At 46.8% G+C, this 15,556-nt stretch overlaps 1 protein-coding gene across 1 annotated transcript in view; it reads left to right on the top strand.

Annotated features, from left to right (window-relative positions):
* The first annotated feature begins 13,326 nt into the window (after positions 1–13,326).
* LOC147717213 (gastrin/cholecystokinin-like peptide) overlaps positions 13,327–15,556 on the top strand; it is a 32,025-nt gene continuing 29,795 nt past the window's right edge. The window contains exon 1 of the mRNA XM_086920496.1: positions 13,327–13,393. The gene's annotated coding sequence lies outside the window, so the exon portion shown is untranslated. The remainder of the gene's footprint in view (positions 13,394–15,556) is intronic.

Raw genomic sequence — 15,556 nt, 5'->3', positions numbered from 1 at the left:
AACACTCGACTAGGAGTAGCAGAGTCTCATCAAAGGTACATTTATCTTTCTATCTATTCTGTTTATCACTTGCCCGGTGACACTGGTCTTCACACTATTTAGCACCGTGCATCGCTATAACCCTTACAAAGTGATTCACAGACCATTAACTTTGAATGGCGCTGGCAGATACTGTTGCTGATATTCATAAGTGTCAGCGGAGTGGTTGGTCGAGGTGTAGCTTCCAGTAAAACAGTATTGGCCGGCTTAAGGAATCAATTCCACTGGTTTGTAGAATCATTTTATTGGTATTCATGGTGTGAAAAAACATTGCTGGTTTCATAAAACTCACACAATATTTTTTCAAACCAATGCAGCAGAAAACCAGCAAACATAGAACCAGATTTATCAAGGTTTTGTGTTGCCCTTGCACCACGCAAATGTGATGCGAAACCTAAGTGAAATTTATCAGGCCACGCAAGGCCAGTGTGCATAGTCCTGCATGGCTTGCTAAATATGGAGAAACACCAGGCAGCGCTAATCGCTTCCTTGCGTTACTCTACCCCAGGGAGGCGTTTCATGGCTGGAGCATGGGTGTTCCTTCCCATCCACCCATGAACTTTGGCGAGTTCCCAGATTTACCGTTACTGTTAGACCAGGGAATATGTCACATGCTACGCTTCTCCGTGTCAGGCGTAACGAGGAGAAATATCTTTCCTTCTCCTTGTTTTTTCTTCTTTCTACGTGTGCTGCATTCTCCCATGATGCAAGGGTGCCTGCATTGGGTGCTAGGTAGCCAGAAGTGTACTAGCACTAAAAAAGAACAAAAATGCACCGTATACTGTTAAATACTGTGCACTCCTGCCCTTTTGCGCAAGGTAGCTTGCTGCATTGCGCTGTGTGAAAAAATGATAAATACGGGCCATAGATTTTATTGGAGTAACACAGAAAATAAATATCATTAGCATTTTTATATATATATTTTTTTTAAACTCAGCAAATTGTATTTTTATAGGGGATGTTTCACACCTAAAAGTTGCAATATAAGATTTAGCTTGACATATCACTGTACCAAAAAAGGTGATGATTTTGCAACTTTGTAAAATGCTAAATTATAAATTAGACCAGATTACAAGGCAGAATAAGAATATCTCACCTCATTATTTAATGCTTTGAGTGTCCACTCATGTGACACAAAGCAACAGAAAACATGATCTCTATTTACTTACCATTAAAAAGGACCACAGCCCAGACTTAGGGGCTCATTATGATCGCGGACGGTCTTGAGTCCGTCCGTGACCATAGTGTAGGAGGGAACCTCAGCATGGCCTGCGGAGTTCGCTCCTGGTAAATTAGGATGTGACCGCCACCCTGGCGGTCACATCCTCTATGTTTAACATTGCGGCAGGTGCGGCTTCAAGCTGCACCCGCCGCAATGTTAAAAATGCATACATTGCATTTGTATGCAGAAAACGGCAGGCACTGCGCGGTGCCTTCCGATTGCTGCATACAAATGCAGAGGTGTACCATAGGTACCCCCCATGTGCACCCCCCCTTCACCCAGGGGGCCCACAACGGGCCCCCGCAGTGAAGCTCCGTATGATTTCCACGGCGGAAACCCTGCAGTGGAAAAGCATTTCTTTTTGGGCATCCTAATATGGCTGGCGGTGTCTGAGAGACACCACCACCATATTAGAGCTTTTCCGCCGCGGTTGTAAGTCAACCGCGGCGGAAAATCTGCGGACGGAAACCAGGACCCACCAGCCATCCTAATGTGGCGGTGGGTCTTTGGTGGGTCCGCTGCGGTTTTTCCGTATCCTACAAGGCCGGCGGTGGCTTCCGCCAGCCCGGAGGATGCGGAAAAAACGCTATCCTAATCTACCCCTTAGTACGGGCTTGCATTGCCCTTGCATCACGCAGGGCGATGCAAGGCATCACAAGCCCTTGAGTCCGTGTTTCTAGGCCACACAAAGCCACCATGCATGGCCCACGCGCTTTAGTGAATCTAGAGTAAAGCAAGGTGGTGCAAGTTGCTGCCTTGCATTACTCTACGTTGGGAAGAGGTTCCATGGGTGGAATGTGGGTATTCCACTACATCCACCCGTGGATTTTGGCAGATTCCCAGATTTACTAAGAATAATAAACCTGGAATAGGACAAAATGCTGCGCCACCTAACCGAGGCGTAATAAGGAGAAACTTGTTACGAAAAATGCAGCACACGTAGAAAGAGAAGAATACCTCTGAGGAATGATTTATGTGCAGGAAAGTGTTCATTCCTGCGCAAAAACAACCCTGCCTCTAATGCAGTCACCTTTTCACTGTGGTGCAGGGGTACCTGCATTGGAATTAGGCAGCACTCAGTGCGCCAGCGCAGGGAGAGAGCAGATGTGTCACATCTTGGTTCATGGCACATTCCTGCTCTCTTGCTGCGTTGCGTTGTGTGACTGTTTAGAAAAACAACGCCCACAAGTGCAGCAGAAAACGTTACATTCAGCTGCATGGAGTCAAGTTGTTAGCTTTATGTGGCAGGGCTATGATGGCAGCACGAATACTCTGTAAAACAAATTGTGCAGGCACTAAAGCATGGAAAATGGTCTAGCTGGTCGAGTTTATGTGGTTGGAAAGATGCTATAGTGCGGTGCTGGTTGCCAATCACAATGTGGTGTCTTGGAAACAAGGAATGCTGATGCTGCAAATGTCACATTTCAGCAGCACAGGAACTTGTGGTCCATTCTATGTGCACAAAGATGCACCCCATGCTTCTGCCTCCAGCTTTCATGGCGACCTAACTTCTATGCTGAGAGTGACAGGGCTGAGCTTGAAAGTGGGTATGCGAACTGGAGATGCTGTTGAGCCTTCTTCACCTACAGCCGCCTGGTAGCGGCAGTTGAGCCGATCCTGGTCTCTTTACAAACGCTCCACTTCTCCACTCCTGGATGTTGATGGGTTGAGAAGCAATAAAACCATCCATGCTCTATGAGAGAAAAACTTGTTTGATGGACTCCCCTTCAAAATGGCCACTCCTTTTACAATGGTACGGTACCAGAATATTGAGGGCTAAATCTTGCCTGACAAAAATATTGTCTTAAATATTGTTTACAAAAATGTCGCCCCTTTAGAGTTAATGAATTACCTACATCAAATGATGTTTTTTGTAAAATATTTTTATCAAGTCACTTACATCTATCACAAGTTTCCCATGCTAAAGTAGGCTCCATTATGTAATCCACTCCAATCTTGGGCATTTGGAGTAAAGCCACCTGCACTGTATATGATATGAATGTGCTACTAGCGTATGTAGGTCTTCATGAGCTCTTGTCACACCTACTTACATTGTTTTGACCCAAAATGTATTCTTGTGCATTTGTTGCCTACAGTAAATCGCTCTAGCAAACATCGGAATGAGATTATCCTACTGTGGTCACCGGTAGAGGTGCAAAAATAATTGCCCATAAGGCTACAATACAAAATAGTTATGAAGTAAGTAAACCTTTTAACGTTTGTTGACAGATGCCATACCATAGTATACACCTTCTCAAGTGGCTACTCAGTGGATTTAGCTACCGCCATGCACAATAAATGGGTACCAAACCTCATCGAAGTGTTGCCTATCATCATGCGTATAACCATCTCAAATCGATAGCTAGTAAAGGGCACCGGTCTAACTGAACTAGTCAATCTAGTCTTAATGCTTGTTAATAACATACATACCCATGTACAAGCCAGGGTCTACACTGTTCAGGCAACATAATAATAAGTCAGAATCCTTGGTCTGTTGAATTATTCTAAACCTCCACAGGTGGAACTTTTGTGTTTATTTAAATAGTCTAGCTCTTATACCAGAAGTGTTGCACTTAGATCCAACAACGGTGCATAAGGTGAGATGAAGATGCAGGGTTTGGTTACAGCAAATGCCAGGTATTGTACAATGAGAGTGGTAAGTGAGACAAAGAACATAACAAATATGACAATTAGTAAACAAAATATATAGAAAGTAGATCTAAAAAATCAAAAGCCCATTTGAAGACTGGAAATAGCGAAATATCACTGAGATAGGTTCGGGGACAATTACACAAATAAGCACTGGCAAAGATAATATATCTAGCTGTAAATGTGGTTATGCATGCAAACACAGATTGTTTGTGCTGTGTGTCTGTGAAATATATACTTTCCGTATCTCCAAATTTGCACCCTGTTTTTTTAAGTTTTTTATTCCCAGCTGGCAGTGCTCCCTGACATCAGCAATGCAAGGGTAGAAAATAGCAAGCATTGGTTAAACCAACTGGTCTTGCCTGTGTGAGAGCTATTGACATTGCCAATGCCTGATGTTCAAAATGGCTAAACATTGGTGGCATGGCGTAGAGGAGAATGGCATGAAGAAGAGTGGCGTAGAGTGTCATGGAGTGGAGTGTTGTAGAGTAGCTCACAGTGGAGTGCTATAAAGTAGAGTGGAGTGGCGTAGAGTAGAGTGATGTAGGGTAAAGTGGAGTGGCTATGAGTAGAGTGGCACAGAGTAGAGTGGCTTATTGTATAGTAGCGCAGAGTAGAGTAGAATATAGTGTCGTAGAGGAGAAGAGAGAAGAGTGGCATGGAGAGGAGGGGCATGAAGTGGAGTTCTGTAGAGTAACTCACGATGGCATAGAGCAGAGTGGAGTGGTGTAGTGTAGAGTGGCATAGGGTAGAGTGGAGTGGCACAGAGTAGAGTGGCATAGAGTGGAGTAGAATAGAGTGGAGTGGTAAGGAGTTGACTGGCCTAGAGTATAGTGGTATAGAGTGGAGTGGCACAGAATAGAGTGACATAGAGCAGAGTGGTGTAGAGAGACGTAGATGGGAATGGAGTGGCATAGAGTAGAGTAGCGTAGAGTGGAGTGGTGTCAAGTGGAGAGGCGTAGTGTTGATTGGGATAAAGTGGAGTGGAGTATCGTAGAGTGGCATTGTGTGGAGTAGCGTGGCGTACAGTGGAGTAGAATGGTATGTATAGTGGAATGGCTTAGACAGGAGTGGAGAGAAGTGGTGTAGAGTAGAGTGGCATAGAGTAGAGTGCTGAAAGAGTAGATTGGTATAGAGTGTAGTCGCGTAGAGTAAAGCAGCATAGAGCGGGGTTAAGTGGAGCAGAGTGGCTTGTAAAGTGGTGTAGAGTAGAGTGGTGTAGAGTAAGCTTGAGGGGCATAGAGTTGAGTGGCATAGAGTAACGTAAAGTAGAGTGGCATAGACTGGGATTCTGTGGAATGAAGGGGCATAGCGTTGAGCAGCATAGAGTAGAGTGGCATTGGATTAGGGTAGGGTGGTGTTGAGTGTCACAGATTAGACTAGGGTTGCATTCAGAGTAAAGTGGAAATAGTGGAGTGGCGTAGAGTGGAGTGGTGTAGACTAGAGCAAGAAAGAGTAGAATAGCATAGAGTGTGGTGGCCAAGATTGGGGCGGAGTAGAGCTGAGTGGCATATAGTGGAGTGTCATTGAGTAGTGTGGCATAGAATTATGTGCAGTGGAGCACCGTAGAGTGGCATACAGGGGTGTAAACTAGAGTGGAGTAGAGTGGCAAAGAATAGAGTCACGTAAAGTGGAGTGGCATAGAGTAATGAGGCGGACGTGGAGTGGAGGTGACATGTAGTATATTGGAGTGGGGTGGAGTAGCATAGAGTAGTAAAGTTGTGGGTGTAAGTAACTGAAGACAGATGGGGTTAAAGCAACATAAGTAAGAAGCTATATGCCTGTGTTGAAAGTAGGAAAGCACATTGCACGTCCAGAAATAATACCAAAATGCTTATAAAATAAGACAAAATAGTGTGTTGCAAAAAGACGAGGAAGAATAAGGACAAGGAAGAACACATGTACTAGGTCCATGCTCCAGGGACGAGCTACCATAAGAAAGGAAAAGAAGCCCACGGTAGCTAAGGAATCAGAAAATGGCAAATGAGAGTGACGACAAAAACAACTAATGGTATGACGTAAGCCCACTGAATTGTAAACAATATGTCTCGTAGTACAGTGCATGGCTGTTTAGGGGAAACCTAAAAACAGCTGCACCCAGGACCGGACTGGCCATAGCGGCACCGGGCGTTTCCCGGTAGGCTGCTAGGGTGGGACACGGTTTTGGACCCCTGGGGGCCGTTTTTAGGTTTCGCTGGGGGGCGGAGCCGTTAGGCTCCTCCTCCAGAGAAATCTATTGAGTACAGTAAGGCACTATGGAACACGCCCCCCCGTCCAATTGGCTAGCTCCATAAATGGAGCCTAGCCATTGGACGAGGGGCCTGTCCATCAATGCCGGACCAGACACGGGGGCGTTCCCGACATTCTTTGGCTTTTGCGACGTCACGCGACGCCGGGGACGCCCCCGAGTCTGGTCCGGCCGGGCCGTGCTTGCTGCTGTCCTGCCTTGTGTCCCTCCTCCCGCCGTCCCCACGTTTCCCGCCTCCCTCCCGACGTCCGTGTCCTTTCCTGCCCCCCTCGTCCTCTCCCGCCCGCCCCCCGAGAGCGGAGGAGGGAAGCCCGACTCGCCCAGCATGAGCCACGAGCCCTGTGGGAGGCACTAGGACCCAGGGCCGCATGAAGGACAACAGGTAACCATTATTTGAGCCACGAGCCCTGTGGGAGGCACTAGGACCCAGGGCCTGCTCGAGGGTTTCTTCAGCCGGCCGGCCAATCCTAGCGCGGCCGGCCGGAAGTGCCCGCCCCCCCCACCCCCCCCGCCGCCCGGGGGAAGAAGGAAGACGGCGGCCCACAAGAAGTATGGCGGCCAGGCTCAGCCATCGGGACTCCATGGGAGGGGGAGAAGCCGCGCCTCCTCCCGGGCTCCTGCAGGCTTCCAGTTCGATTCCAGGGTACAGGATACGAGTCCTCGTGCTGAACACCTTGCTGGCTTTCTACTCCCACCTAAGTGACAAGCCGAGAGACTTGCCAGAATACACATCGCAGGGCGCGTTCTGCACCTTGCTGATAGGTTGGTGTTCGTTTGATTTGGGAGGGAGAGATAAGAGAGGGACGTTGTCCTGCGAGCACTTGGGGACTTCCAGAACGCCGCAGCGCTCTGAAGGTGGGCAATGGGAATTGTGTTTCTGGGGCGGTGGACGAGGGTATAGTCTGAATGATACCAGTAGGTTGTCACCTGCTTCTTCAGCGCCCTATTCCGATGGGCGCAATGAATTTATTTCCACTACAGTAATCTCAATGTTGTGTAAAATAGCCACAAGTAGATTATTTGTCGGGCACTTTTGCCTCCTGTGAAATAATGTACCGCATAATTATTATTATAGTATAGCTGTGCACTTCAAGCGTAGCTTGTAACCCGTGTCCGAGCTGCGCCGCATACCTCGTGCCGGGTTTACCTTTAAAGCGACTCGTTCTGTGTTTAGAATTATGCTTTATAGCGCATGCTGCCAACTAACTAAATTGCCTCTTGGCACATACAGGGCTCATTTGCTGTCCTTTTGGCCTAACATATGAGCTTCAGGGCGCGCGCACACTTCCAGGTAGGTGGTCTGCTCGCCAGGCCATTTTGCGGATATCCTGGCTATTGCGTAAGATTCTTTGGATGCCACCAGGGGGGCATAACTACTAGCCCAATACGCCAGCACCAGTTTGTGGTAACCACGTGGGTAGCTTGCTTATTAGCAAGCCCTGCCGTGGCGGTTGTAGCTTGCTTATTAGCAGGCCATGGCATGGCGTGAGCATATGGCAGAGGTGAGGGTGAGACTGCAAGTGTCCTGCCTACTTAGGCATAGACAGCCATTAAAATACGGTCGCTAACGAGGGTAATTTAATCTGCTTCTCGGCACACAACGCCAGCAGGATGTGACATTGTGCCGCGTTGCCCGCTTTCCCGACGTGCCATCTCCCCCTCCCCTGGACCCCGCTGTGCCCTGCGACCCGCCTCTTAGCTCACCTGCTCCAGATGGGCGGCACAGTGGGGGACGCACTGGCAGAAGCAGATGTGTTTGTTTGCCGGAGACAATGTTGTGCGGCTGCAGATGGCACTGCCTGGCAGCGGGCTTTGCTCCCTGACACCCCTGTCACACTCCGAGTAGCGCTGGCAGGGAGGGGGCACCTACCCAACCTCTTTAGACATGCCGCTCTTGTCTTTACTTTCTGTTTTTTTTTTAAGTTCCAAGGAACCTAGAATCCTGGCTGATCCGGGCAGGGCTGCCTACTCTGTTTGTTCCGTCAGGGTGGTTTCCAGACACATAGGGATTGTTTTCAGCCACTCCATCCATTTGCGTTAACTGTTTTCAAGTGCAGTTGGGCCCCTCGTTTAGAAAAGTCACGTCCCTCAGCTGTCAGTTTGTCTACTGCAGGAGAGGTTACGTTTTAGTTATTTATATATCACTTAATAACGTTTAACCTGTTGTCTAAGCTTTTTTTTAAAGTTCGACAGGTAAAGAAAGCGAGGCACAGGGAGATTACTTGCTTTCCCAGGATCACACACTTTTGGTGAGGTGAGGTGAGGTGAGGTAGCTGGAATTCTGAGTTAGAATTATGACCTATTGACCAGGCCTTTTCACTGGTTACTGCAATAAGCAGCGCAAAATGCACAATATCAAACCAGAAGATGCATATAGAGTCCTTCTAACGTTGACAATCCTGAAACTTTTAAAATGGCACGGCAGTAAGCTGCCGATTGTTAGATGAAAATTTGAATTTTATGTATGTATACAGTATTTCCTATAGCTTGAACCAAGCCAAAAAGCAGCAGAGAGCTGCACATGGTCAAAGGCAAGCATACGATTGGCGAGTGGCAGCTGGTGACATTTGAAAGCAGTGGGGCGCAAAAGTTGGGCATGACTTTTAAGCCGCAAGCGAAGCAAGCAAAAGTGGGGTACAGGTTGAGCCCAATCCCAAGAGAAAATTGGATCAAGATTGGCAAATGGTGCATTTCAAAGCAAATGCATTTCATGATAAAGCCAGGCTTATAAGGCAGTGAGAACGTATAGTCTTGAAATGGTATGCACCTACCCAGAATCTCAACTCTGCCCAACCCCATCAACAGGTTCAAACTAAACACCTTCAGCCATCATAAACCTGTTTACAACTATTTCCCGGATAGCCTGCATCTTCATTAGCAAACAATCACCCTCTACAATAGTCATCTACTGCCAATTATAGTTGACACGCTTAGAGACTTATTGGCACTAAACCACTAACACTGCCTCTTACCCAGGGCCACACTATTACCCACGCCGCTATGCTTTCTCCTGACACCATGATCTCCCCACTTTCACTCAACTCTTATATTGCCACTCAGACCACTACTTCTCCAAAGCCTCCCAAGTTATCCCTTTCATAGCGTCACCCACTCACCTAAACCTAGTCACACTACTACCAATCACTCACTGCCACTGACGAAGAACAAATTTGATTGTGACAATCATATTTTGTATGCTTTGTACCTAGACATGAAGCTTCATAACATGCTGACATAACAAAACACTGTAATGTTCCGACTAACGGTCACTATTTTTAATCTAAATGTGATAACTACCTTTCACTGAGAAACTGTCCTAACTACAATAATGATGGGTTTAGAAGGTAGTTTAATCAAGAAGGCATGCTGAGAACTGAACCAGGAAGACAATCATTGAAAGGTGCCTGTTCAAATCTCAAGCAATCATCGGCAACACTCTTGGGTACAGAACGTAACTATGCCAGTGAGACAGCAGTGTGTGGGGTATTACAGAATGACAGAGCGGTTATTGTCCACTGGTATGCAGGTACATTGCCGTTAATAATACTAGAAATATTTAATTAATTGATTTCTGCCCTGCAAGATCCCTGAGTAACAGACACTACTTATTCAGGACAACATGACACGTATGGCAGTAAAAATCAACCGCACAAGCACAAAACTTAGCTGTAGGCAAAGAACCGATTCTTCAAGAAGCTGGAGACACGTCACCTAATACAAATAATAATTGTATTTTACAGGCAACACAGTTATCCTTCTAGTACCATTGCCAGTGGAATCAGAAGTAGAAGAATTAGAAACATTAGTGTTAAGATCACTGATTCTTCAACCTCATCACTCGCTTCCTGGTAACTTGACTCTGTGTGAGTTTGAGATGAATTCATATAATTTACAGTGACACATTCAGGAATTTGAATATCAGGCTGATACATGGAATGTGTGGTAACACTGCCAGAAGTAAAGTCTTTTACCTCTACACCTACATCCCATGTAATACAACTACTTCTCTCACTATCATAAACAAGCGTCTTTTTCTCTGTTAACTCCTTCTGAATGGTTTGGTACTCACAACCGCTCCTTTTATTCAACATCCACAATTTTTAAGCAAAACAGCAGAACGTGTGACTCTTACAATTTGAGTAGGATGAGATGCTAAAACTTACAAGAGCAGGCGGCACAGATAACTTATCAGCAGTAATAATAAAAACAGCTATTCCCCTTGGAACAACTTGCTCCACCTGCTTTTTCAAACAAATTCTCATGAAAAGAGCTTCCGAGATTGCTGGAAGGGGCAGTCACTCGAATCTGGGGTACACCTCCTCCACCTCTGGCCAAGTTCGACCCCCCGCCCCACGTATGGAGCTCTCCCTTCATTGTTTACCTCCTCTCTTTCATCACTTCTCCCTTACCCTCCCTCCATTTCATGCTAGAGGCTTCATGCGAGCCTCAGCTGGTGAAACTCTGCTTCTGTGCCACCCCTGACCTCTGTGTGGGGCTCTTTGCGTGTGTGTGGGGCTCTTTGCGTGTGTGTGGGGCTCTTTGCGTGTGTGTGGGGCTCTTTGCGTGTGTGTGGGGCTCTTTGCGTGTGTGTGGGGCTCTTTGCGTGTGTGTGGGGCTCTTTGCGTGTGTGTGTGGGGGGGCTCTTGCGTGTGTGTGGGGGCTCTTGCGTATGTGTGTGGGGGGCTCTTGCGTGTGTGTGTGGGGGGCTCTTGCGTGTGTGTGGGGGGCTCTTGCGTGTGTGTGGGGGGCTCTTGCGTGTGTGTGTGGGGGGCTCTTGTGTGGTGTGTGTGGGGGGCTCTTGTGTGGTGTGTGTGGGGGGCTCTTGTGTGGTGTGTGGGGTGCTCTTGTGTGGTGTGTGTGGGGGGCTCTTGTGTGTGTGTGTGTGTGGGGGGCTCTTGTGTGGGTGTGTGTGCGCAAATGCAATACGTCTTGCATTTGCGACAGAGTAAGCTATTGGCATTGTAAATGAGAATGCCATTTATTTATCTGTTTTCAAAACCAACACATAAATAAAAAGTTTGCCATTTACAATGCCAATGGCTCAAACTTTTCCGAAGGCGAAACCGTTGCATTGTAAATGCTTGTTGTTACCGTGGTCGGCAATATCGGCCCCCTGTAACAAAATCGGCCAAAACCGGCTGTCGCAAACTGCTCGCCTGCCCTCCCCCTCACCCCTGAGGGGGGGGGGGGGCAGCTGAGCAGTTTTCCAGGGCCGGTTTATGTTCCAAGTCTGGCCACCTCAAACCAGGAAGCTAAAAGACAGCGCACCGACTTATGGGGCACAGAAGGAGGTAGGGTCAACCTGACACAGACCAGACCAATTTCAGCAGACTCTGATAGACACCGATGCTCCCTACCATCTGTGGTCGGTGCACAAAGTGCACCCAAGTAACTCGAGAAGACATGCTGTGCTTTACAACATCCCAAAATAAAGGTCAAGATCAAATTCTTTAGAAGTTGAAAAGTTCTTTATCCACTGACGTAAAACCAGCCTTATTTATTTATGTATTCTATTGCCTCTTACATGAGCTTCAACTTCTGCCCATCACAGGATCCTGACAACCAAAACATGAAATGACACGTCTCTTCACTTGATCTTACTCGCTCAGCAGAGCCAGCAGTGCCATGTGTTTTTGGAGTCAGAGAACATCCTTTATTTTGAAACCATTTTTTGGGAGTTAACAAGCATTCACATTCGCTTGATGACAAAGGAGGAATGGGTGCTTGTAGCTTAATTCTTAATTTCATGATAGCAATTAGTTCCCATAAATGAAAATATGTACAGTTAATCCAACCCGTCGGCAGGACTGCCCCAGCAAGAGTAGAGCGCCTCCCTGTGGCTTCGAGGTGCCGATGCCACCGATCTATACATGTTAGTGGAGCAGCGGAAGTGAAGACAGGGTAGACACTGAAACATCTTTATTTATTTTTGCAGTTTTATATTGCACGAACGTGTCCCAAAGGCATTAGGGGTACGTTTACCAGATCACCTTACATAAAGTGAGATTGTTTTTGGCTCAGGTAGATTAAGTGGTTTACCCAGAATCACAGGATGATGAGCCGACTCAGGGCTCAGACCTGGTTCCCCAGTTCCATGGTCGGCTGTTCTGGCTGTTAAGCCACATCTCCTTCTACTACCTGAGATGAGCTGGTATAACTCTTGTGCTGGGTCTCGAGTGAAACAGTGACATCCTTCATCAGCATCTAGGGATGCAGCAACAATGTATCTTTTTTTTTTATAGTGCTTCATTCCTGGCGCATAAACCTTCTCAACACTTAGGTCCAGATGTATCATTGTTTAGCGTTGCCCTTGTGTCGCACACTGTGTCACAAGGGCAACGCAATACTTAAGTCAGATTTGCCAAGCAGCGCTAGGCCACCTTGCGTGGCCCTGCATTCCCTGGTAAATCGGGCAGAATGTGAGGCAGCGAGAGCCGCGGCCTTGCGTTATTCTCCCTTTATTTATTATTTATTTCTCCTCATTTTATATCCCCTAGAAAGAGAAAAAAAGGCCTCAGAGGATTGTTTTTGCGCAGGAACATATTCCTTCCTGCACAAAAACCATGCTGCCTGTAACACAGGCACCTCTGCGCCATGGCGCAAGGGTGCCTGCGTTGGTGCCAGGCAGTAGCTTTCACGCAGCGCAGCGTAGCAGAACAGGTTGTCTTGGCGCATTGTGTTACCTGAAATTTTGATTAATCTGCCCCGAAGTAACGGTTGACAGCATTTTCCAGCTCAATGATGTTCAAATGATCCGCCATTTTAAGATAAAGAGCCGAGTTGGCCCGCCTAGATCTCAAATCTCCGATTGCACACAGATCTCTACAGCAATCACTAAACCCGCTGAGCGAGCTAAACGCGCAGCTTGCTCCACCAGCCGGTAAATATCACGCCTTTCTTCCCTTCTGTCTTATTTTTATTTCTAGACAGCCTGGACAGTATTTCCGACATTTTAAAAGAGTTTTTGCAACTTTTCCCTTATTAACATCTAATGGGTAGAACCCGAGGTGGAACTGGGAAAACTTTCCCATACGATGCTCTCAGAGCGGAGGTGGGTGAAGGGGGCGGTAGAGAGAACGGAAGGGAGGGGGGGCGGAGCTTCTCCAGGCAGAGGAGGAGGCTGGCCTGCCACTGATGCCTTATAAAAGATGTTCTGAGGCTGGCACCACAGGGCAGAGAAGAACGGGGCTACTCACCGTTAACAGCTAGCAGCAGCACAGACCAGAAACGAGCAGGTAAGAAGCTTTCACCGCCTTTCCCCCGAAGAGCTCTCAGGCAGATCCGTAGAGGTGGCAACACGGTCCAGCAACAGCTTTTGAAGTACAGTTCTTAATACTGAGTTCAGACCATTCACTGGTGCCCAGGAAGTAACTCTTAAGGGGAACTGAGGCTCAGGGAGAATTTGCGATTTGCCCAGGATAACGCATTTTAGTCTAGTGGGAGAGCTGGGATTAGAATTGAAGCCTCCAGATTCCTCAGTCAGTAATTTAGCCACTAACAAATGTTAATCAGAACATTGCTTGTTATTTATCTCTTTTACAAATCCAGTTTGACAAATATCACATAACATAACGCCATACGTAAGCCCGTTCACTGCTCTTCGTATCACTTCTTAAACAGCTTTAAATTGACTTAGTGATACAAATGAATATTCACTGCTTTCTTTGGCTAAAAAGGGTCATTTCTGTATAGCTAATTCTCACTTTGTGTATGGTAACGGAATGGAAACCTTTACATCAAATTTAATTTTGGTTCTGTTGTGCTATCTTTTCTGTGCTGTCCTTTGTAGTCTTTTCATTCTTTTCTCGTTGTGATTTAATTTTTATTTTCACTCTCTACAGTTTTAGGTGTTCGAACGTAGTCGCTGTTTTTTTTTTTACAAACTTGCAATTTCCCCTTTCTTTGTTCCAAAGCATTAATTAGGTAATTGTTTTGATATTGCCTGTTGGTGCTGTAAAGCACGAAGGGGCATAAAAGCAGCAGGTGTCAGAGTAAGTTATTGAGAGAGCATAGCTGCTGGTAGCCATCAAATGTCCCGCACCTGCCCTAACTTCAAGCGGTACTCTACTGTAGGCCCCCCCACCCCCCCCTATCGACCTTCTGTTACCTTCGCCCTTCTTTTACTCTCTATTTATTCTTCCTCCCTCTGTCAGTTCCTTCCTTCCCCTACCACTCTGTCGCTTTCTTCTAGGTTTCCTTCTTCCAGCTCCCCCATCTTCCTTCATTATGTCTTTCACCAGTGGCCACACTTTAAAACATATCCACCATCTACATGTGCCCCACTCAGGACACCCCCTTAGACTCCATCCCCTCTCTCTCAATCAGTGCCTTCATTTCTCTCCGACTTACTTCGCCACCTCCTCAAACTCCGACAAGTTGCAGCACAGTACAATGCGTGTGTGATGACAGCACTGTCACACACACACACCCCAAAAATGCGACGGGACTAAACATGGTGGTGAAGTTTACAAACCATTGTGCATTAGAACGCAATAAAGAATGGAATTTAATTAAGACCACAACGCCCACAATGCACCAGTTTATTTAATTGAAAGTCGTATCTGAAATCATAGAGTCCTGGAGGCTTCAGACATCATACAAAGCTGAAAGCAAGACCCATGCCAAGACAGCCTGCGCTGTAGAAACGGATGCACAGCAATACACAGGAGTGTGCGAGGATGACGAAGGTCACTGCCGGTTACAGAGGATGCTCTGTAGCTTTGTAGCTGGGGTTGAGCTATATACATAGATATATACAACAACATCCACACATTCAGAAACAAGCAGACTAGGTGGCCCATTGGTCCTTCTGTTTCCATATTAAGAATTGAAGAAGAAAACAGTTGAAAATATAAAAGAGTCCCCTTGCTCGGTCTCTTTGGAAATCTCCAAATCTCAGTTTGACCCCAGTCCTGACCGAAATTGACCTTTCAAGGGATATTTAGTGAATAAGATTTCATGGCAAATGTATGTCCCGTTTTCAATGTGATTTTATTGTTTTCTAATATTACAATCCGCACGAGAGCTGCAGTCGAAAACGAAAACAAACCCAGACCATGAGGCAGTTCAGCCTAAGATTTTATGCATAATAATGAACAGTTAATACAGACATTTGAGAAATTGACTTACGCCATGTCGAGAAAACATACTAGTGACTCGGGGTCGGTAAGGGGTATGGCGGGAGATTTAATGATGGCCTGCTCTGCTATCGGCCCCAAACAGGAGCTCACAGATACTTTTGGAAGACACTAGTTCATGCAGCTGGGGATGCGTAAGAAAATGGGATAAGAATGCACAAACGGGAGAGATGGGAGGAGGTATGGTGGGATGAACGGACAGACGGATGGATGGATGGACGGACGGACGGGTGGACGGACAGACGCATGGATGGACGACTG

This window comes from Lissotriton vulgaris, chromosome 5, assembly GCF_964263255.1.
Source record: "Lissotriton vulgaris chromosome 5, aLisVul1.2, whole genome shotgun sequence".
NCBI classification, from domain to species: Eukaryota; Metazoa; Chordata; class Amphibia; order Caudata; family Salamandridae; genus Lissotriton; species Lissotriton vulgaris.
Note: the sequence above shows the minus strand (reverse complement) of the source record. Positions and strands in the feature narration are given on the sequence as shown.